The sequence below is a fragment of the Oncorhynchus clarkii genome, chromosome 3 (assembly GCF_045791955.1).
Source record: "Oncorhynchus clarkii lewisi isolate Uvic-CL-2024 chromosome 3, UVic_Ocla_1.0, whole genome shotgun sequence".
Lineage (NCBI taxonomy): Eukaryota > Metazoa > Chordata > Actinopteri > Salmoniformes > Salmonidae > Oncorhynchus > Oncorhynchus clarkii.
The window spans coordinates 59,281,581-59,306,257 of record NC_092149.1 but is presented as its reverse complement, the minus strand read 5'-3'; the positions used below and the strand labels follow the sequence as shown (position 1 = coordinate 59,306,257).

The following is a 24,677-nucleotide window of genomic DNA, read 5'->3' as shown; positions in this document are numbered from 1 at the left end:
TCAGCCGACAGAAACTTTACCTCGGTTTTCCCCATTAAGCAGCGAGTCGGAGTCTGAGGCCGAGCCTTCTCGTCTCTACTCATCTCTTCAGTGGGTCATATGATTGAGTGTAGTCTGGCCCAGGAGTGTGAAGGTGAACGGAAAGGCTCTGGAGCAACGAACCGCCCTTGCTGTCTCTGCCTGGCCGGTTCCCCTCTTTCCACTGGGATTCTCTGCCTCAAACCCTATTACAGGGGCTGAATCACTGGCTTACTAGGGCTCTTTCATACCGTCCCTAGGAGGGGTGCATCACTTGAGTGGGTTGAGTCACTGATGTGATCTTCCTGTCTGGGTTGCCCCCCCCCCCTCTCTGCCTGGCCGGGAACCGGCAGAGACAGCAAGGGCGGTTCGTTGCTCCAGAGCCTTTCCGTTCACCTTCACACTCCTGGGCCAGACTACACTCAATCATATGACCCACTGAAGAGATGAGTAGAGACGAGAAGGCTCGGCCTCAGACTCCGACTCGCTGCTTAATGGGGAAAACCGAGGTAAAGTTTCTGTGGCAGAGAGCTTTGTGGGCTATACTCGGCCTTGTCTCAGGATGTTAAGTTGGTGGTTGAAGATATCCCTCTAGTGGTGTGGGGGCTGTGCTTTGGAAAAGTGGGTGGGGATATATCCTTCCTGTTTGGCCCTGTCCGGGGGTGTCATCAGATGGGGCCACAGTGTCTCCTAACCCCTCCTGTCTCAGCCTCCAGTATTTATGCTGCAGTAGTTTATGTGTCGGGGGGCTAGGGTCAGTTTGTTATATCTGGAGTACTTCTCCTGTCTTATCCGGTGTCCTGTGTGAATTTAAGTATGCTCGCTCTCTACCTCCCTCTCTCTACCTCTCGGAGGACTACCTCTCGGAGGACTACCTCTCGGAGGACTACCTCTCGGAGGACTACCTCTCGGAGGACTACCTCTCGGAGGACTACCTGACATGATGACTCCTTGCTGTCCCCAGTCCACCTCCAGTTTCAACTGTTCTGCCTGTGATTATTATTATTTGACCATGCTGGTCATTTATGAACATTTGAACATCTTGGCCATGTTCTGTTATAATCTCCACCCGGCACAGCCAGAAGAGGACTGGCCACCCCACATAGCCTGGTTCCTCTCTAGGTTTCTTCCTAGGTTTTGGCCTTTCTAGGGAGTTTTTCCTAGCCACCGTGCTTCTACACCTGCATTGCTTGCTGTTTGGGGTTTTAGGCTGGGTTTCTGTACAGCACTTTGAGATATCAGCTGATGTACATTTATTTATTTGATTTGATTTACTCCTCCCGTTACGGGGTCTGAGACGCCGAAGCTTCCCACCATTAGCTCTGACAAATTGAAAACCCTAGTCATTGGAGACTCCATTACCCGCAGTATTAGACTTAAAACGAATCATCTAGTGATCATACACTGTTTACCAGGGGGCAACCAACATTAAGGCTAATCTGAAGATGGTGCTGGCTAAAGCTAAAACTGGCGAGTGTAGAGTATAGAGATATTGTTATCCATGTCGGCACCAACGATGTTAGGATAAAACAGTCAGAGGTCCCCAAGCTCAACATAGCTTCAGCGTGTAACAACAGCTAGAAAAATGTGTCGGCATCTAGTAATTGTCTCTGGTCACCTCCCAGTTAGGGGGGAGTGATGAGCTCAACAGCAGAGTCTCACAACTCAGTCGCTGGTTAAAAACTGTTTTCTGCCCCTCCCAAAAGATAGAATTTGTAGATAATTGTCCCTCTTTCTGGGACTCACCCACAAACAGGACTAAGCCTGGCCTGTTGAGGAGAGACGGACTCCATCCTAGCTGGAGGGGTGCTCTCATCTTATCTACCAACATAGACAGGGCTCTAACTCCTCTAGCTCCACAATGAAATAGGGTGCAGGCCAGCCTGCCAGCTTAGTAGAGTCTGCACATAGCACAGTCAGTGTAGTCAGCTCAGCTATCCCCATTGAGACGGTCTGTGCCTCGACCTAGGTTGGGCAAAACTAAACATGGTGGTGTTCGCTTTAGCAATCTCACTAGGATTAAGACCTCTATTCCTGCCATTATTGAAAAAGATCGTGATACATCTCAAAATAGGGCTACTTAATGTTAGATCCCTCACTTCAAAGGCAGTTATAGTCAATTAACTAATCACTGATCATAATCGTGATGTGATTGGTCTGACTGAAACATGGCTTAAGCCTGATGAATTTACTGTGTTAAATTAAGCCTCACCTCCTGGTTACACTAGTGACCATATCCCCCGTGCATCCCGCAAAGGCGGAGGTGTTGCTAACATTTACAATAGCAAATTTCAATTTACACAAAAAAATATGATATTTTCGTATTTTGAGCTTTAAGTCCTGAAATCTATGCAGCTTACTCAATCACTTTTTATAGCTACTGTTTACAGGCCTCCTGGGCCATATACAGCGTTCCTCACCGAGTTCCCTGAATTCCTATCGGACCTTGTAGTCATAGCAGATAATATTCTAATTTTTGGTGATTTTAATATTCACATGGAAAAGTCCACAGACCCACTCCAAAAAGGCTTTGCAAGCCATCAGACTCAGTGGGTTTTGTCCAACATGTCTCTGGACCTACTCACTGTCACAGTCATACTCTGGACCTAGTTTTGTCCCATGGAATAAATGTTGTGGATCTTAATGTTTTTCCTCATAATCCTGGACTATCGGACCACCATTTTATTACGTTTGCAATTGCAACAAACCAAGGAGCATCAAAAGTCGTGCTATAAATTCTCAGACAACACAAAGATTCCTTGATGCCCTTCCAGGCTCCCTCTGCCTACCAAAGGACGTCAGAGGACAAAAATCAGTTAACCTCGAGTGTAGGGGGTGTATTTAGATGTTTGGATGAAAAACATACCCAAACGAAACTGCCTATTTCTCAGGCCCAGATTATGCATATAATTGGATAGAAAAAGAGGATATAAAACTCTAAAGTTTCCAAAACTGTCAAAATATTGTCTGCGAGTATAACATAACTGATATTGCAGGCGAAAACCTGAGGAAAATCCAACAAGGACTACCTGGCATGATGACTACTTGCCGTCCTCAGACCACCTGGCCGTGCTGCTGCTCCAGTTTCAACTGTTCTGCCTGCGGCTATGGAACCCTGACCTGTTCACTGGACGTCCTACCTGTCCCAGACCTGCTGTTTTCAACTCTCTAGAGACAGCAGGAGCAGTAGAAATACTCTGAATGATCGGCTATGAAAAGCCAACTGACATTTACTCCTGAGGTGCTGACTTGCTGCACCCTCGACAACTACTGTTATTATTTGACCATGCTGGTCATTTATGAACATTTGAATATCTTGGCCATGTTCTGTTATAATCTCCACCCGGCACAGGCAGAAGAGGACTGGCCACCCCTCATAGCCTGGTTCTTCTCTAGGTTTCTTCCTAGGTTTTGGACTTTATGGAGTTGTTCCTAGCCACCATGCTTCTACACCTGCATTGCTTGCTGTTTGGGGTTTTAGGCTGGGTTTCTGTACAGCACTGAGATATCAGCTGATGTAAGAAGGGCTCTATAAATACATTTGATTTGTCCCCATGTGCAATTGCAAATCGTAGTCTGGCTCTTTTAATGGCGGTTTTGGAGCAGTGGCTTCTTCCTTGCTGAGAGGCCTTTCAGGTTGTGTCGATATAGGACTTGTTTTACTGTGGATATAGATACTTTTGTACCGGTTTCCTCCAGCATCTTCACAAGGTCCTTTGCGGTTGTTCTGGGATTGATTTGCACTTTTAGCATCAAAGTACGTTCATCTCTCGGAGACAGAAGGCGTCTCCTTCCTGAGCGGTATGATGGCTGCATGGTCCCATGGTGTTTATACTTGCGTACGATTGTTTGTACAGATAAATGTGGTACATTCAGGCATTTGGAAATTGCTCTCAAGGATGACCCAGGGTCTACAATTTATTTTCTGAAGTCTTGGCTGATTTAAGTATCCCCATGATGTTAAGCAAAGAGGCACGGAGTTTGAAGGTAAGGCCTTGAAATAAACACACAGGTACACCTCCAATTGACTCAAATGATGTCAATTAGCCCATCAGAAGCTTCTACAGCCATGACATCAGTTTCTGGGATTTTCCAAGCTGTTTAAAGGCAGTCAACTTAGTGTTTGTAAACTTCCGACCCACTGGAATTGTGATACAGTGAATAATAAGTTAAATAATCTCTCAGCAAACAATTGTTGGAAAAATTACTTGTGTCATGAACAAAGTAAACCTAACTGACTTGCCAAAACTATAGTTTGTGAACACGAAATTTGTGGAGTGGTTGAAAAACAAGACTCCACCCTAAGTGTTTGTAAACTTCCGACTTCAACTGTATTTATAATCTGGCGTTGTTTTGTGTATCAGTTCATAAACCATGTGCCATGGAATCGGTACATCAAAAATCTCAACTATTTTGTAATCTGTATGGTACAGAGGTCATTTGGGGTTTCATTTTGGTCCTTAAATGAAACACGTATACTTTTTTTTTTTTTTATCATAATTTTCTTTAGTCAATTTTGGTCGACAAAGTTCCTTACTTTCTCCCCCTTCCACTTGCCGTGTCCATTTTTACAGTAATTCAAAAATATATGGAAATGTCTGCTAGTTCTGTGTGTGACATATCTCCCCCAGTCCCATTTAATGAAATCATTTACAAAGATTATAGGGTTTTTTAACTTCTTCGATAGGGGGCGCTCTTAATTTTTGGGAAAAAAAAAACATTTGTTTTAAACAAGATATTTTGTCACGAAAAGATGCTCGACTATGCATATAATTGACAGCTTTGGAAAGAAAACACTGACGTTTCCAAAACTGCAAAGATATCTGTGAGTGCCACAGAACTGATGCTACAGGCGAAACCAAGATGAAATTTCAAACAGGAAATGCCCCAGATTTTGAAGGCGCTGTGTTCCAATGTCTCCTTATATGGCTGTGAATGCGCAAGGAATGAGCCTACACTTTGTCGTTTCCCCAAGGTGTCTGCAGCATTGTGACGTATTTGTAGGCATATCATTGGAAGATTGACCATAAGAGACTACATTTACCAGGAGCTCGCTTGGTGTCCTCCGTTGCAATTATTGCGTAATCTCCAGCTGCGTGCATTTTTCCATTTGCGTCAGAGGAGAAACCCAACTGCCACGAATGACTTATCTTCGAATAGATATGTGAAAAACACCTTGAGGATTGATTCTAAACAACGTTTGCCATGTTTCTGTCGATATTATGGAGTTAATTTGGAAAAAAAGTTCAGCGTTGTAATGACTGAATTTTCAGGGTTTTTTTCTTAGCCAAACGTGATGAACAAAACGGAGCGATTTCTCCTACACAAATAATATTTTTGGAAAAACGGAACATTTGCTATCTAACTGATAGTCTCCTCATTGAAAACATCCGAAGTTCTTCAAAGGTAAATTATTTTATTTGAATGCTTTTCTTCTTTTTGTGAAAATGTTGCCTGCTGAATGCTAGGCTTAATGCTATGCTAGCTATCAATACTCTTACACAAATGCTTGTGTAGCTATGGTTGAAAAGCATATTTTGAAAATCTGAGATGACAGTGTTGTTAACAAAAGGCTAAGCTTGTGAGCCAATATATTTATTTCATTTGCGATTTTCATGAATAGTTAACGTTGCGTTATGCTAATGAGCTTGAGGCTATGATTACGCTCCCGGATACGGGATTGCTCGACAAGAAGTTAAAAATCCCCTCCAAAATGTTTTTTTTTTAATCAATTAGTATCTTTGAGTAAAACCCTAATATTTGCTGTAATATTTGTTTTGTGTTTTCTGGTAGATTAAACTGAAATTGCAACTAACTTTCTATGGCTTGTTTTAAAATAGTGATATGAGATTTAATGTTCAAATAAAGTGAGAGGTTATAAAATCGGAATAAAGGGTAAAAGGCCATTCCTGAACACGGAGGTGAGCCATTTTTACTAATCTGCTAAAGAACAAGTTTGGACTTAAGTACAGCTTTAGTATGATTGTAGCCTTTAGTTAGAGGTCTAATGCTTTAATATTTTATCATTTCTGCCCTCTGAATTCACTCATTATATAAAAAGCCCATTTAATTCCAAATAAAATGGAATATGTTTTGCTCATATCATTAGGTGTAGGCAGAGCCATAAACCAATAGGTAAACTGGGATATGACTAAAGAGTTTCAGGGAGATTTTTCCACAAATAGGTATTTTCCTTTCCATGGTAGATCTTATATATTTAATTGTAGTGATAATCTCAGTAAGGTAAAAGTAATGTTTTTTATGATGCAATATGTAATAGTACACTTATCATAATTTGGTTGTAATCCAGAGAGGTTAGAAACACATTTCTAAATCCTCTGAGGTTATGGAGGGATCCAAATTGTGGATTTAAAAGAAAACATGAATCACCGTACAATGACATCTTTGTTTTTAAGCCCTGGATTTCTATCCCCTTGATATTGTTGGATGTGATTTTAATAGCTAACATTTCGAAGGCCATAATAGTTCCAATTAGGAACTTAGATTAAATGTGAAGCCCGTCATCATTGGCCCTGGGCAAATGGGGTTCTGTGAATTGGATATCACTGAGTGCAGAGAGGTTAAGGAGACATTTGCTGGGTCTTTCTGCCATGAATGAAGTACATTAGTTGATTTTGGGACGTAAGAATGGCAAAATAGTCCAAGCAAGTTGTGGATTTAAGTTTGTCAAATACTCATGATACAGGTGTAAAACATTAGTGAAATGTTTAACTTGTGAGCTCTATTCCAATAACGCACAAGAGGAAGTAATATAGATAAGAAATAAACCATGAAATGTGGGGGGGGGGGAAACAAAACACGGAGAACGCAGATACTGTAAAACTTCAATATATAGCCTGGGCGTTTATTTGCTAAAATCACTTTACACAACAGACGCTTACTAGAGACCGGTTTCTATTTGAGCCAGGTGTCGATTCCCTTAATACACACAGCTTTTGCTCTTATGCATAGTTAATTGTTGAATTCCAGTATTCCCTTCCAGCATTTTAATATATTTCTTCACTTCCAGCACTAAAGTGTTATCATTTACACAGTCACATTTATTTTGTTTAAGTATGCCTCTATTTGATAGAATAAGTATTCTTCTCTGACTGTACATTTTGGGCCGTGCTTACTTTCGCCGCTAGAAGGCGATTTCTGGGGGTCTGACCTCCCAAAGATGTTGACTGTTTATGTGCTTGCAACTTAGCAGTTCTCAGCTGTTAGCTGCCAATGGCTAGCAGTTTCTTACTGGTGATGAAAACAAATGAGTATTAACGAAAACTTGATGGCAATTATTTAATGTATAAAATCAAACAGTAAAACAAGCAAACATTAATTTAGAACCAGCGGTGATTTGAAACAGGCGTTCATTTGCTGAAATGTGTGCCGTTGCATGGCTATTAAAAAGGGACAGGCAGCTATTTGAGACTTGTTTAATTGAAGTTACATGGTATACAGGTCAGTGCAGTGCCGGTACTGTTATTAAAATGTGCAGGGGGATTGGAGTGATTGAAGAAGAGGGGTAAAAGTGGCTGGTAGCAGGATAAATACTATATGGAAGTAATAATAATCATAAACAATATAGCAGCAACGAATGGTAATATAAATCAATGTGAGGTGCCAGTAGTGAGCATGGGTGCATTGGTGTAAGAATGTGAAGAGAATCAGTGTAGGCATGTGTGGCTGAGTGGTGGAGACCTAAGGATGGGAATAGAGTTTGTGCAGGTAATCAGTGCAACTAGTCTGTGGGAGAGAAGCAGGGCAGAGGTTAACTATTCAGTCTAAAAGCCTGGGGAAATAAGCTTTTTCGGAGCCTGTTGGTCCGCGACAAGATGCTCCGGTACGGCCTGCCAGATGGGAGCAGAGAGAACAGTCCATGGCTCAGGTGGCTGGGGTCAGACACAGCCTGGCATGAATGTTTAAGATGACTGGAAGCTCTACCCCAGTGATGCTCTGGGCCTTTTGCGCCACCCTGTGTAGGGCCTTGCAGTCACCGGTGGAGCAGTTGCCATTACAGATGCTGATAGTACAAAAAACATTTCCACTGCATTTCAGCCCTGCCACAAAAGGAGTGTTGACGAGGACAAGGCTGGAGATCACTCTGTCATGCTGATTGAGTTCGAATAACAGACTGGAAGCTTCAAAAGGAGGGCGGTGCTTGTAATCATTGTTCTTCCTCTGTCAAACATGGTTACCTGCAAGGAAACACGTGCTGTCATCATTGCTTTGCACAAAAAGGGCTTCACAGGCAAGGATATTGCAGCCAGTAAGATTGCACCTAAATCAACCATTTATCGGATCATCAAGAACTTCAAGGAGAGCGATTCAACTGTTGTGAAGAAGGCTTCAGAGCGCCCAAGAAAGTCCAGCAAGCGCCAGGATGGTCTCCTAAAGTTGATTCAGCTGCGGGATCGGGGCACCACCAGTACAGAGCTTGCTCAGGAATGGCAGCAGGCAGGTGTGAGTGCCTCTGCACGTACAGTGAGGCGAATACTTTTTGGAGGATGGCCTGGTGTCAAGAAGGACAGCAAAGAAGCCACTTCTCTCCAGGAAAAACATCAGGGACAGACTGATATTCTGTAAAAAGGTACAGGGATTGGACTGCTGAGGACTGGGGTAAAGTTATTTTCTCTGATGAATACCCTTTCCGATTGTTTGGGGCATCCGGAAAAAAGCTTGTCCGGAGAAGACAAAGTGAGCGCTACCATCAGTCCTGTGTCATGCCAACAGTAAAGCATCCTGAGACCATTCATGTGTGGGGTTGCTTCTCAGCCAAGGGAGTGGGCTCACTCACAATTTTGCCTAAGAACACAGCCATGAATAAAGAATGGTACCAACACATCCCCCAAGATAAACTTTTCCCAACCATCCAGGAACAGTTTGGTGACGAACAATGCCTTTTCCAGCATGATGGAGCAACTTGCTATAAGGCAAAAGTGATAACTAAGTGGCTCGGGGAAAAAAACATCAATATTTTGGGTCCATGGCCAGGAAACCCCCAGACCTTAATCCCATTGAGAACTTGAGGTCAATCCTCAAGAGGCGGTTGGACAAACAAATACCCACAAACTCTGACAAACTCTGACAAACTCTAAGCATTGATTCGATGGCGTAGCTACGCCAAGATGGCGTAGCGGTGCAGACGTGGTTTGTTGTGCTCTCCTTTACTTCTTGTATATATTCCAATGTATTTTTCAAAGAAATATACCTTCCAGTAACCCGCCTCAAACTTTAGCCAAAACTTTCAATCAGACGTTAGCCAGCTAATTAGCTAAGTTACTAGCTATTTAGTCATTGTTAGCCACTGCTAGCGGTCTTTACCCTCTGCTCAGGCACCAGACGTTTTTTAAGCCTGGATAATACCCGCCAGCCTCGGACTGTTTTTCTCCACTACAGATTCCTGCTGTAAACCCTGGACAATTGATCATCACAGCTAGCTAGCTGCCACAGAGTGACCCAGCCCCGAAGCTAGCCCTGAGACAGGCGTATCTCCCGGCTAGCAAATGAAATTACCACAATTACAAAACCTCTTTCGCCATCCCTTCGTCGACACGGCGCCCCGTCGTACCACCACGACTAGTCCGCAGACGTAATTACATCAGGTGTGCCCTCAACCGGCCTTTGCCGGACGACAGAGCAGATGCTTCTACCCACCCCGGACTGCTAACTTTAAACGCTGTGTCTCCCGTGTGCTGGCGTAGTAACGACTACCTAGCGGCTTCCCCGTTTCATCTATTGCTGTACACTGGACCCTGTAATCACTTGGCTACATTACTGATGCCTGCTGGACTTCTCAAAAAAAAAAAAAAAAAAAATCATACCCAACTACAACATTTTCCGTCAAGATAGAACTGCCAAAGGGGGAGGAGTTGCAATCTACTGCAGAGATAGCTTGCAAAGTTCTGTCATACTTTCCAGGTCTATGCACAAACAGTTCGAGCTTCTACCAGAAATAAGTCCCTCACTGTTGCCGCCTGTTATAGACCCCCTCAGCTCCAGCTGTGCCCTGGACACCATATGTGAATTAATTGTCCCCCAATTATCTTCAGAGTTTGTTCTGTTAGGTGACCTAAACTGGGATATGCTTAACACCCCAGCAGTCCTACAATCTAAGCTAGATGCCCTCAATCGCACATAAATTATCAAGGAACCTACCAGTTACAACCCTAAAATCAGTAAACATGGGCACCCTCATAGATAATATCCTGATCAACTTGCCCTCCAAATACACCTCTGCTGATTTCAATCAGGATCTCAGCGATCACTGCCTCATTGCCTGCATCCGCTATGGGTCCGCGGTCAAACGACCAGCCCTCATCACTGTCAAACGCTCCCTAAAACACTTCTGCGAGCAGGCATTTCTAATCGACCTGGCACATGTATCCTGGAAGGATATTGACCTCATCCCGTCAGTCGAGGATGCCTGGTCATTCTTTAAAAGTAATTTTCTCACCATCTTAAATAAGCATGCCCCTTTCAAAAATGTAATAACAGATATAGCCCTTGGTTCACTCCAGACCTGACTGCCCTCGACCAGCACAAAAACAACCTGTGGCGGACTGCAATAGCATCGAAGAGTCCCCGCGATATGCAACTGTTCAGGGAAGTCAGGAACCAATATACACAGGCAGTTAGGAAAGCCAAGGCTAGCTTTTTCAAACAGAAATTTGCTTCCTGTAGCTCTAACTCCAAAAGGTTTTGGGACACTAAAGTCCATGGAAAACAAGAGCACCTCCTCCCAGCTGCCCACTGCACTGAGGCTAGGCGACAGGGTCACCACCGATAATCGAAAATATCAATAAGCATTTCTCTACGGCTGGCCATGCTTTCCTGCTGGCTATCCCAACCCCAGCAAACAGCTCCGCACCCCTCGCAGCTACTTGCCCAAGCCTCCCCAGCTTCTCCTTCACCCAAATCCAGAGCGCAGATGTTCTGAAAGAGGTGCTAAACCTGGACCCGTACAAATCAGCTGAGCTAGCCAATCTCAACCCTCTCTTTTGAAAATTATTCGCCGCCATTGTTGCAACCCCTATTACCAGTCTGTTCAACCTCTTTCGTTTCATCCAAGATCCCTAAAGATTGGAAAGCTGCCGCGGTCATGCCCCTCTTCAAAGGTGGTGACACTAGACTAGAGGTCGACCGATTATGATTTTTCAGCGCCGATACATATTATTGGAGGACCAAAAAAAAGTTGATACCGATTAAAATCGGCCAGATTTTTTACATTTATTTGTAATAATGACAATTACAATACTCAATGAACACTTATTTTAACTTATTATAATACAATAAAAATCTATTTAGCCAAAAATAAATAATGAAACATGTTCAATGTTCAAAAACAAAGTGTTGGAGAAATAAAAGTGCAATATGTTCCATGTAAAACAGCTAACGTTTAAGTTCCTTGCTCAGAACATATGAAAGTTGGTGGTTCCTTTTAACATGAGACTTCAATATTTCAAGGTAAAGGTTTTAGGCTGTAGTTATTATAGGAATTATAGGACTATTTCCCTCTATACCATTTGTATTTCATTAACCTTTCACTATTGGATGTTCTAATAGGCACTATAGTATTGCCAGTGTAACAGTATAGCTTCCATCCCTCTCCTCACCCTTACCTGGGCTCAAACCAGGAACACATCGACAACAGCCACACTCGAAGCAGCGGTACCAATCGCTCCACAAAAGCCGCGGCCCTTGCAGAGCAAGGGGAATAACTACTCCAAATCTCGGAGCGAGTGATATTTGAAACGCTATTAGCACGCACCCCGCTAACTAGCTAGCCATTTCACATCAGTTACACCAGCCATTAGGCTTGGTGTTTATGATTAGGTACAGTCGTCCAACGATTGTGCTTTTTTCGCAAATGCGCTTTTGTTAAATCATCCCCCAGCGTTGCATCGATTATATGCAACGCAGGACACGCTAGATAAACTAGTAATATCATCAACCATGTGTCGTTATAAAAAACAATCAATCATAATCACTAGTTATAAGGTAAGTTTAATGCTAGCTATCAACTTACCTTGGCATCTACTCCCTTCGCGTAACAGGCAGTCTCCTTGTGGAGTGCAACGAGAGAGAGGCAGGTCATTATTGCGTTGGACGAGTTAACTGTCAGGTTGCAAGATTGGATCCCCCGAGCTGACAAGGTGAAAATCTGTCGTTCTGCCCCTGAACAAGGCAGTTAACCCACCGTTCCTAGGCCGTCATTTAAAATAAGAATGTGTTAACGGACTTGCCTAATTAAATAAAAGGTATAAATATATATATATTTTTAAAATCGGCAAAAATCGGCGCCCAAAAATACCTATTTCCGATTGTTATGAAAACTTGAAATCGGCCCTAATTAAATCAGCCATTCCGATTAACTTCTTGACGCACCCATCCCTTTAGTGGGATAATTTCATCAACACCCACTGAATTGCAGGGCGCCAAATTCAAAATAAATTACTACAAATATTTAATTTTCATGAAATCACAAGTGCAATATAGCAAAACACAGCTTAGCTTGTTGTTAATCCACCTGGCATGTCAGATTTCAATACAGCTTTTCGTCGAAAGCATAACAAGCGTTTATGTAAGAACATCTCTCTCAGTAGACAAAATATTACAAACACTAGCAGCCAAGTAGATTGGTCACGAAAGTCAAGAAAAGCAATAGATTAAATCGCTTACCTTTGATCTTTGGATGTTTATTTTTTGTTCCATAAAGATTATTTTTATATCCAAAATACCTCCATATGTTTGGCGCGTTATGTTCAGAAATCCACAGGCTCGAGCGGTCACGACATCGCAGACGAAAATTCCAAATAGTATCCGTAATGTCCACAGAAACATGTCAAAGGTTTTTTATAATCAATCCTCAGGTTGTTTTTAAAATATATAATCGATAATATATCAACCGGGCCTGTCACTTTTTCAATAGGAGAGGGAGAGACAATGGCTACCCCACTCTGTTGCGCAAGCAAAACTCTGCTATTACCCAGCTATCCACTGACGCAATGTGATCTTTCTCGCTCATTTTTCAAAATAAAAGCCTGAAACTATGTCTAAAGCCTGTTGACACCTTGAGGAAGCCATAGGAAAAGGAATATGGTTGATATCCCTTTAAATGGAGTCAAGGCATCCAATGGAGCAGAGAGCTTTCAGGAAAAACAGCACTTCCTGGTTTGATTTTCCTCAGGTTTTCGCCTGCAATATCAGTACTGTTATACTCACAGACAATATTTTGACAGTTTTGGAAACTTGAGTGTTTTCTATCCTGATCTGACAATTATATGCATATTCTAGTTTCTGGGCCTGAGAACTAGGCAGTTTCAAATGGGTATGTTTTTTAGCCAAAAACGAAAATCTTGCCCCCTACACTCAAGAAGTTAACTAACCTCCAAACGAGCTTAAATGCCATAAAACACTCCTTTCGTGGCCTCCATCTGCTTTTAAACGCTAGCAAAACCAAAAGCATGCTTTTCAACCGTTCGCTGCCCTCACCCACCTGCCTGACTAGCATCACTACTCTAGACGGTTCTGACCTAGAATACATGGACAACTACCTAGGTGTCTGGCTAGACTGTAAACTCTCCTTCCAGACTCACATTAAGCATCTCCAATCCAAAATCGGCTTCCTATTTCGCCAAACTTAACCTAGTAAAACTGACTATCCTACCGATCCTCAACTTTGGCGATGTCATCTACAAAATGGCTTCCAATACTCTACTAAGCAAATTGGATGCAGTCTACCACAGTGCCATCCGTTTTGTTACCAAATAGCCTTATCGCACCCACCACTGCGACCCGTATGCTCTAATCGGCTGGCCCTCGCTACATATTCGTCGAAAAACCCACTGGATCCAGGTCATCTATAAGTCCATGCTAGGTAAAGCGCCGCATTATCTCAGCTCACTGGTCACGATAACAACACCCACCCGAAGCACGCGCTCCAGCAGGTATATCTCACGGGTCATCCCCAAAGCCAACACCTCCTTTGGCCAGCTTTCCTTGCAGTTCTGTGCTGCCAGTGACTGGAAAGAATTGCAAAAATCGCTGAAGCTGGAGACTTACACTTCCCTCTAACTTTAAACATCAGCTAACCGATCGCTGCAGCTGTACATAGCCCATCTGTAAATAGCCCACACAATCTACCGACCTCATCCCCATATTTTTTTATTTACTTTGCTGCTCTTTTGCACACCAGTATCACTACTTACACACCATCATCTGCTCATCTATCACTCCAGTGTTAATCTGCTAAATTCGAATTACTTCGCTACTACGGCCTATTTATTGCCTTACCACCTTATTCCATTTGCACACACGGTATATAGACTTTTTCTATTGTGTTATTGACTGCACGCTTGTTTATTCCATGTGTAACTCTGTTGTTGTTTCTGTCGCACTGCTTTGCTTTATCTTGGCCAGGTTGCAGTTGTAAATGAGAACTTGTTCAACAAGCTTACCTGGTTAAATACATTTTTTTTTAATGCAAGAATGGGCTGTCGTCAGTCAGAATGTGGCCCACAAGTTAATTGACAGCATGCCAGGGCGGCTTGCAGAGGTCTTGAAAAAGAAGGGTAAACGCTGCAAATATTGACTCTTTGCATCAACTTCATGTAATTGTCAATAAAAGCCTTTGACACTTATGAAATGCTTGTAATTATATTTCAGTATTCCATAGTAACATCTGACAAAAATATCTAAAGACACTGAAGCAGCAAACTTTGTGGAAATTAATATGCGTGTCATTCTCAACTTTTGGCCAAGACTGTACATCTAACAATCTAAAGGGCCATGGTAGGGGGAAAGCTCTTGTTCCTTCTTCACAACTACGCTGGTGTGAGAGGACCATGTTGTCCTCAGTGATGTGGACGCCGAGGAACTTAAAGTGATTGACCCTCTCCACTGCGGCCCCGTCCATATGGATGGGGTGTTCAGATGTGCAACCTCCCCCCATTTCCTGTAGTCCACGATTAGCTTCTTAGTTTCTGACCCTTTGCCAGACCTTCTGGAAGATTTACGCAAATTTTCCAAGGGAAGTTAATCACAGAGTTACTCACAATGCAAAAAAACATTACATTTTAAATGGTATTAATATTAATTTGCATATATTTCCGTTAATTCCCATGGAAAATTTCCACCACTGAATATTCCCCAAAATGTGCAACCCTAGTCTTGCTGCTGTTAAGCGAGAGATTGTTGTCCTGATACAACACTCCCATATCTCTGACCTCCATCCTGTCAGTGGTCAGGCTAAACACAAGTTGTGTCAAACTTGGAGTTGTGCATGGCCACACAGTCGTGGGTAAACAGAGAGTACAGGAGGGGGCGAAACGCACAATGCTATTGGGGTCCCCGTGATTAGGGCCAGTGTGGTGGAGGTGTTTTTGCCTACCCTCACCACCTGGGGTCGGCCCGCCAGGAAGTCTAGGATCCAGTTGCAGAGGGAAGTGTTCCGCCCCAGGGTACTGAGCTTGGAGGAGACTACGGTGTTGAACGCAGAGCTGTAGTCGATGAACATCCTCACTGGTATTATTTTCTAGGTCGGAGAAGGCAGTGGGGGGGGTGCAATTGTGATTCCGCCTGTGGATCTGTTGGGGCGGTATGTAACTTGGAGTGGGTCCAGGATGTCTGGGATGATAGTGTTGTGAGCCATGACAAGCCTTTCAAAGCACTTAATTTAACTTATACTGTGTAGTGCAAAATGTTTCATTTCAAAGCACATTCCAGTACAAACAGGAGCGTGAATAAACAGCTCACACTGGTAGTAGCACTGTAGCACTGGTGCGCAAAACTTTAAAAAGTTAGGCGAAAACCATAAAATCTAGGAGCACAATATTTTTTTTTGATCGAGATCAGGGTGGGAAATTAACTTTTTGGTCCACCAGCCACTGTGGCAGGTAGATTCAAAAAATATCTACCAGTCAAATAATTTTTTTGCCATAATTACATAAAAAATAAAAAGGATGAGCACGCATTGTACTGTTTCTAAAACAAATGTATACCAGTAAGAGGTAAATGTGGTATTATAGATAGTTGGGTGAATTTTGGCCCATTCCTCCAGACAGAGCTGGTGTAACTGAGTCGGGTTTGTAGGCCTCCTTGCTCGCACACATTTTTTCAGTTCTGCCCACAAATTTTCTACGGGATTGAGGTCAGGGCTTCGTGATGGCCACTCCAATACCATGACTTTGCTGTCCTTAAGCCATTTTGCCACAATTTGGGAAGTATGCTTGGGGTCATTGTCCATTTGGAAGACCCATTTGCGACCAAGCTTGAACTTCCTGACTAACGTCTTGAGATGTTGCTTCAATATATCCACATAATGTGATTAATACAATTTGATTTGCTGTGTTTCGTAAACCCTGATCTAAAATACTTTTTGTTGTAATTTCTGCTCGGCAGACTAATTTTGTGCTTCAGCTGCACTTCTAAACTCGGATGAGAATTCACAAACAGGTGATATGTAGCTACTTTTCTCTGTGTAACCAGCCTCCGGTAAAATGAAATATTAACTTTAAGCAAAACATTAGGAAATGTAGCTGGCTAAATTCTTTCAATTATAGGCCTAAACAATAGAAATGATGGCAATGCATAATTTTTGCCAAAAAAACTTGCTTTTTCATTGAAAGATAATTTACTTGAGTGGCTGCCCGCCAAAAACATTGCACTTTGTCGTCATCTGATGAAAATGAATGTATTTTCTGCCGAATGCGTTTGACAAATTTTCTGTGAAGGAAAACTATTAGTTGCACGTCCCTGATCACTATTGAAGAAAAATGTAAAATAAACACTTTCAATATTAAATGTGTCACAGCAAATTAGAGCACGTGATCAAAATGGTTGCACTTTAGAGCCCTACTCATTCCTCTGTGCACCATGTTGCCTTAGCTGATGAATACCACTCACTTAACTGGCAAGCCAGCAATAACCGAATTACGAAATTAAAAGATTAGCCAAAACACCTTTGGTTCGGAGTCGTGAGGCTGGGAGAGATAGGAGAGTAAACACAGCTGTGTTTAGACGTTTGGAATTTTGCTTAAATGGATGTGATATCCGCAAGGCTGGCCCACCGCACTCTTATGGATTGCCACATGCTGTCTCTGCAAGGGGTGCTGACATGGTGCCCTAGACCTGCACACATAACACTGTTGGAACACCCAGTGAGTATGTGGCTTTCAGTGCAGGGGTTTACTAACCAGAGAGAAACTGTAAAAGCTAAGACCTGTCTCCGGTTACTCCTAAGCTAAGAGCTGTCTGAGGTACTCCTGAGCCAAGTCAACACAGCCATCAATCTTGGAACTGCTGCCCTCTCAGAGTAGCCACATTTATTGACTGATTGACTCAATCTCCATAGACAAACATTGGCACTAGAATGGACTTACTGAAGAGCTCAGTGACTTTCAAAGTGGCACAGTCATAGGATGCCATCTTTCCAACAAGTCAGGTCGTCAAATGTCTGCCCTGCTAGAGCTGCCCCGGTCAACTGTTAGTGCCGTTATTGTGAAGTGGAAACGTCTAGGAGCAACAACGGCTCAGCCACAAAATGGTAGACCACACAACCTCACATAACGGGACTGCCTAATGCTGAAGTGCATAAATATTGTCTCACTACAGAGTTCCTAACTGACTCTGGAAGCAACATCAGCACAATAACTGTTCGTTGGGAGCTTCATGAAAAGGGTTTCCATTGCCGAGCAGCCCCACACAAGCCTAAGGTCACCATGCACAATGCCGAGAGTCGACTGGAGTGATGTAAACCTTGCCGCCATTGGACTCTGAAGCAGTGGAAACACGTTCTCTGGAGTGATGAATCATGCTTAACCGTCTGGAAGTCCGATGTCCGAATCTGGGTTTGACAGATGCCAGGAGAACGCTACCTGCCCCAACGCATAACGCCAACTGGAAGATTTGGTGGAGGAATAATGGTCTGATTTATGGTTTGGGCTAGGCCCCTTAGTTCCAGTGAAGGGAAATATTAACGCTACAGCATACAATGACATTATCGATAATTCTGTGCTTTCAACTGTGAAAACCATTTAGGGAATTCCGGCCACTCCCTATATCAGCATGATAATGACCCAGTGCACAAAGCGAGGTCCATACAGAATTGTTTTTTGTCGAGATCAGTGTGGCAGAACTTGACTGGCCTGCACAGAGCCCTGACCTCAACCCCATCAAACACCTTTGGAATAAATTGGAACGCCGACTATGAGACAGGCCTAATCGCCCAACATCAGTGCCTGACCTCACTAATGCTACTGTGGCTGAAGGGAAGAAAGTCCGCACAGCAATGTTCCAACAACTAGTGGAAAGACTTCCCAAAAGAGTGGAGGCTGTTATAGCAGCAAGGGAGGGACCAAGTCCATATTAATGCCCATGATTTTGGAATGAGATGTTCGACAGGCTTCACCAATGCTCATGTCAGTAGGTGCAGTCTATCCCAATTATTCCAGCACCTGAGCCCCACTCTCCCAAAACCCCACCCACACTCCACTTCAAAATCAGGGATGCCTGGCTCAGGTGCACAACACATTAAGCCAGGACTCTCTCCACAGGCCATTTCATCTTTACCAGCTGAGTCCCCTAAAACAGGTTTTATTCTAGTTTAGACAGAGGCCCCTCACCTGGCAAAGACAGCCACAGTCTCGTAGGCATGAATCTGATTTCTCACTGAATCCTGACATGGCTTTCTCCAGTAGGATTAGGCTATGTGATGCAAATCTATGGGGGCCATATTAAGTAAATGATATGAGGACGTGTGAAAGTGCAGAGGTCCTCTTCTGTCTAACCAGAAGCTGGTCATTCAACGTCCTAGTTGGTTTGATTGAATGAGATTTGTGGACCTGAGAATGCCTACAATTTGGAGACGAGTGGTGATGTAGGCTCAGTGCAACTAAACTCAATTTAAAAAACTGAATTGAGTTGATGTGGAATTCAAAACATTTTTTGGTTTACTGCCATGACACCAAAAAAGATGTGTAATTGAATTTGCTTTCCCGTAGTGAGTACGCAGGTGGAAATCAGTCCAGGTAGCTAGCTACACTCGAACGAAGGGCTTCCACCACCACAAATACGATGTCTGAGGATTACGTCATTGTTAAAGCTGACCACATTAGCTAAATGATTGTCTAAATTCAGAAAACACAGATCAGTTATCGATTTACTCACTTGAAAACAACCTTGAGTAATATCACAGAGAAGGAAACCCTCGACTTAAAGTCATTCCTACTCTTGTTTCAAAATGACCAGCAAGTTACAAGACTGATGCAGCTGTCAGTACATTCATATTGTGGGCCATGGATACTGTAACTGGATACTTTATAGGTTATGTTTTAGGCTATTTCTGCAAGGGTTAACTTAACTGCGTAATTAAAATATAAATATTTGGATTACTAAATACGGTAATCATATTTCTCCTGCCATCATCTGTCAAGCTTCAGAGGCTTCCACACAGAAAAGTGTAGTTGAAATCTTGTGACTACCGTTACACTGAAATAGCAGTAGTGGATTCAGGGAACAGCTTATTTCCAATAATAACTTAAAGGCATAGCCTACATTGTTTAATTGACCTGAGTATGGGACAGTAAATGTTTTTAACTAAGTAGTTACCAAAACAATGGTGTATTGGTTAGGTTTATGAAGAGCAAACGTCAGAGCAAACAGCTAGCTAGCTTGTTAGCAATTTAGCTAGCTAGGTTAATTAAAGTTAGCACAACCAGCTATCAAACTAGTTAGCTACAGTAGCTACGCTAGCAAGCTGCATTACTTTTCAGTAAAAAGGTTGTTAGCTAGTTAGTAAATTATCTTACCGTCATAAACAGTTCCAGGGGCGTCCAGTTTTTAAGTAATATGGTTTTCTTATAGCGGGAAATGAGTTTAGGGTGAGGGACTGAAAATCCAAGTTCAGTTCACCCGCTGCGAACTCCGACAAAACCTCATCTTTATCACCGAGCCTTCAGCTTCATACACATTCAACTGCGGGCCCTCCTGGCTCGAATCTCGGACTAGCTCGGCAACGAATAATCCACACGCAAGACACAGCAACCATTGGCTACAGCGAACCAGCAGTCATTTCAGACCGAGTGAATGATATTTACAATTCCTTTGATTTGTAAATGTGATGGTATGAGCGACATAAATGTTGGGGGGGATTGGATTATTCGGTCTCTGACTTCTCAGCGGACTGCAGAGTCCGTCGTCAAGGCTCGCTCGCTGCAGCAGAGGCAACAGCATAGCAACGTTATGGCGCAATCTTCGCAGCGCCATCAGTGCACGGGGGTGGAGTCACAGGATAGGGAGGCGTGGTAGCGTGGTTTTCATTTGTGAAGTCGCGGGTGAGCAATCCTGCAATCTATATTTGTCATGCCATAGTAATTGGTATTTTGCCGGTTTTATAGGTCTACAAAATGTAGGTTAGTGTGGAAACTGCATTTGGCATCACGTTTGTACGTGTGGAGCAGAATAGTCATTAGGCGAGGAGTCAATAGTAATTTCCTCAAGTAATTTTTGCCACTGGATATTACATTTCCATTGTTGGTCAGAATTAGTCCACACTAGTTTATCATTGCCCTAAATTCAGGAAATACCTAGGTCCGTCAATGTGACTATAACAATACGACACCAGTGGAGATTAGGCCTGACAATGGGACTGTAGATTACAATTTAGAAATGGGCTGTGGCGACATCATGTGGTTAAAAAAAGAATAGTCCGTCCCCCAACTGTGTCCAATAATGTGAAGGGATGATGAAAATCTATATTTTACTGACACTGGCAAAGTGGTATAATAAAGACTGAGAATACATTTAAAACAATAATCAATGAAAATTGAACTCCCGAGTGGCGCAGCGGTCTAAGGCACTGCATCTCAGTGCTAGACGTGTCACTACAGACCCTGGTTTGATTCCAGACTGTATCACAACCGGCCGTGATTGGAAGTCCCATAGGGCAGTGCACAATTGGCACAGTGTCATCCGGGTTAGGGTTTGCCGGGGTAGGCCGTCATTGTAAATAAGAATTTGTCCTTACCTGACTTGCCTAGTTAAATAAAGGTTCAATAAAAATCTGAAGTAATGGATCCTTATGGTATTGCTGACCCTGCTCATTCTTGATTAATTTAAGATTTTAGAGTTGACCAAATCTCTGGACATAGAAATATTATTTAAAGTGTCAGAGGGCTATTGCAAGAAACTACATACAATAATTGTTCAGTTAATATCCACTATTTGTGTTTAGAATTTTGGGGGAGTTTGAAATTGTGATCCTTTGCTCAGGACAAGGGCATTTCCAGGCATAGAGCTGACATGGAAATTCATATTGAAAGTATTTAGAAAAGAGAAAATATAGTTTTTTGGAGTTATAAGATTCCCCTAAATATACATTTTAAGCTCAAATAATGCAACATAATCAATTTGATCAACTATAAAAATAAACAAAAAATTAAAAAGTGTCCCTGTCAGACAAGGATTGTCCCACCTTTCAAGAACCTCAGCTAATTTCCTGCTATTCCACACATTTTGCCATGAGGCGAAGAAAGCTTGAGCTTTGGTGCTGCAGAAGTGTGTGTGTTACGCCTATTGTCACAAATTACCCCATATCGTCTTCACCCAGGCTGAGGGTACTATTGGTGTTTACCCAGTACAGTAATTAGTTACAATTTATTATTTTCCATTGCATAAAAATATCAGGGGAGTTGTTTGTAATCACATACACAGAGCATTCTTATAACCCAGGAAAGCCTCTCTATCAAGACTATGAAGAAGCTGTCAATGCTGTGACTAGTGTGTATTTTGTTCTGGCTCAAAAATTTTGCCAGAAATAATGTGCCATTGAGATACACCTTTATTTGATAAAGACAGTCTCTGGGTTCAGTTTTTCTCAACATAAGCTGTCAAAGCATTAATTACTTGTTTCTTTTTTTGATACGTGTGCGATGTGATTAAAGTACTTTATTAAGTTGTCCATTTAATATGCAGACAACCTAAATGGCCACCAACTAAATGTGTAGACTCAGGAGATTCAATGCTGTATATTAAAATCATTCTCACCAAGCAACCAAATTTAAAAATATGACTTTCTTTAAACCAAACAGATTCTTGATTCCCACACCTCGCTCTCTTTTTCTTTGTTTTGGTTAAAACAATCACAACACATTTCCATCTTACACAAGTCAGCTGTACATGTTTAACATTATAACAGACTTTGTTAAATGTGGCTTTTTATGAAAGCTTTTTAATTGTACCTTGTGTTTTACAACAGCACAAAAGGTCCAGGTGCACATATAGACCACCTCTCACATGTATAACATCCAAACCAATGTTCACATTCATTTTAGGCAAAGGTAAAATTGAGGTCACTGTTAAGAGGAAAGGAAGCATTCAAGTTTAGGGATGACTGCCATTATTCAGGCAATGTTACATGTGGTTGAAATTCACTTTTTCTTACTGTAATTGTGATTGCATAAATACTACCTGTTTAAAAACTAGTACAAACAGCAGTGGGCTTCTAGTCTCGTGTCAGACTTTACAAGTAACTCTAGAGGCCAAAGCTCACGTGATATTTGGTTCTTTGTGCAGAAATGAGTGGGCTTCCAATGTCCATTTTAGGTCTTCTCTTCCTTGAGTAGACCCACAATGCCATCCCTCCTGGAGGTGTAGGGAGCATGCTTCTAATGCCACTATGTTAACTACGCCCCTGAAGACCACAAGCCCAGTGTGCAGCCTGAAGATCTGCTTCAGGGTCACCCTGTAGACCATCACCCCTGCCAAGCAGAATGGCCCGTACCATGGCAAACTTCTTAGCCTCTGGAGAGAACACCAGCGCGTCCTTGAGGGCAGTGCCAATGTCACTGTTCCACTCCACCTCCTTGCCGTTGATGAGAATGGTGCTGTTGGTAATGCCAGCAGGGTCGTCTAGCGTGCTGTTAAAGTTGGCAGTGATGCCAATCTGGGCACCAGAGGGAAGCCAGGGCATGCCTGCCCGACCGGGTGGAAGCCAAATGAGGCAAAGGCACTGTAGCCACCCGGGGAGCCCACATCAGATTCCTACAGGACCTGCTGGAAGACGCTCTCCAGTTTGTCAGAGATTCTGTCTGGTTCTCCTTTGTTCCAGGCCTGGTACAGCTTCCTGTAAGTACTCGGGTGCGGCGGGGATACTTCTGTACCATCACAGCATACTTCAGAAACGGTGACGCCATGGCATCAGTTGGTTTGGTCGTTAGCTACAGACCTCAGAGGAATTGATCTAACTAGAAACAGAAAATCAAACGCAAGACGTTTGACCCGGCTGACTGGTGAATTAAAGTTGAAATAAGACCCAAAAAGTGTAGACCAACTCGTCTTATGAATACATCCTCTTTTTGATTCATGGCATTACACATGATGGTTTAAGGATGCTATGTACAGTATGAGGTCCGAGTCCCCATCCGGATCACCTCTGGACTTGCTATTATGAAATTGTCAATCATCTTGAGACAACACTGTGTGCATGGGTGGTAATATACTGTACCAGTTATGTCAGAAGAAATTGTTGCGCGATAATACTGCAATTGGCAAAAAGATGCACCATTTTGTATCACTGTTGGTCAAACACAAAATGCAATCCAGGTGTGTAATTCGTCGGTTAGCTAAATGGTTGGTTAGTTAGCTAGCTAGTATGGCTAGCACTCAATGAATGACGATAGTAGTGGATGACTGCCAGACAGTCAAGTGAGGAATTTGTAACAGTACAACACAGTCTTTTATATGAACTCAAATATACTGAATTAACAGATAATGTTACATTTTATAAAGCTTTCACAAGATAACTCACATGCCATATAGATCTATGCAAGGGCTGCAGGACCAAAGTTAAGCAAAACGAAGTAAAGCAGTTTGCAGCACGTTTTACGACAGTTTTACGTTAATACCTAATCACTAATTTACTAAATGCAGTAGTGTGTTAAAGCTGTAAGAATATCAAACACTGCATGAGGGTAAAATAGCCATTTTTATTATAATTCACGTTTGTTATCATAGTCTGCTGGAATATTTTTTTATACGAGTCGAGCCAACAAACTTCACCACGAGGAGGCATACTTTGCCTCTACCTCTGAATTAAGTGCAGTAGGTGAAAAACAAAATTACCAGCCTCAAAGACCAGTAAGTAAAAGCAGTTATTACCCAGTAAAACCTGATCAGTGATCTCACCCTCAAGGAAGGAGGGTTGCATTTGTTAAGTATTCTAATAGGGCCTGTTATAAATTAGACATATTACTCTGTTTGGTGTGTCTGTCTGTGTGTGTGTGTGTGTGTGTGTGTCTGTCTGTCTGTCTGTCTGTCTGTCTGTCAAATCAAACTTGATTTGTCACATGCGCCAAACACAACAGGTGACCTTATCAGCTCTTTCCCAACGATGCAGATTAAAAGATATATATTATAAGAGAAACAAAACATACAAGAACACACAATAACTAAGCTATATACAAGGGGTACCAATACCCAGACCTACCTCTAGCCTTTCGGGGCCCTAAGAGAGATTTGGGCACATGCCCTTCGTGCCCGATAGTTAATTCAGCCATCCAAGGTTTAGATAGCTGGCTATACTAACTTACCTACCAATCTTATCAAATGTTAGCTGACATGTGCTAATTATGTGACTGTCAGTGACTGACAGGAGAAAAACT

The 24,677-nt window shown here is 42.6% G+C and overlaps 1 protein-coding gene and 1 pseudogene across 5 annotated transcripts in view; both read right to left on the bottom strand.

The window, feature by feature from the left end:
• LOC139399943 (tyrosine-protein phosphatase non-receptor type 4-like) overlaps positions 1-20,256 on the bottom strand; it is a 105,778-nt gene extending 85,522 nt beyond the window's left edge. For 4 of the 5 annotated variants that reach the window (XM_071145083.1, XM_071145095.1, XM_071145102.1 and 1 more), the window contains exon 1: positions 19,827-20,242. The gene's annotated coding sequence lies outside the window, so the exon portion shown is untranslated. Of the gene's footprint in view, positions 1-19,826 lie in introns of all 5 variants that reach the window. The other variant, XM_071145088.1, reaches the window with a different exon arrangement.
• Positions 20,257-22,476: 2,220 nt separating this feature from the next.
• Positions 22,477-24,677, bottom strand: part of LOC139385780 (transmembrane protein 177-like) — a 22,874-nt pseudogene continuing 20,673 nt past the window's right edge.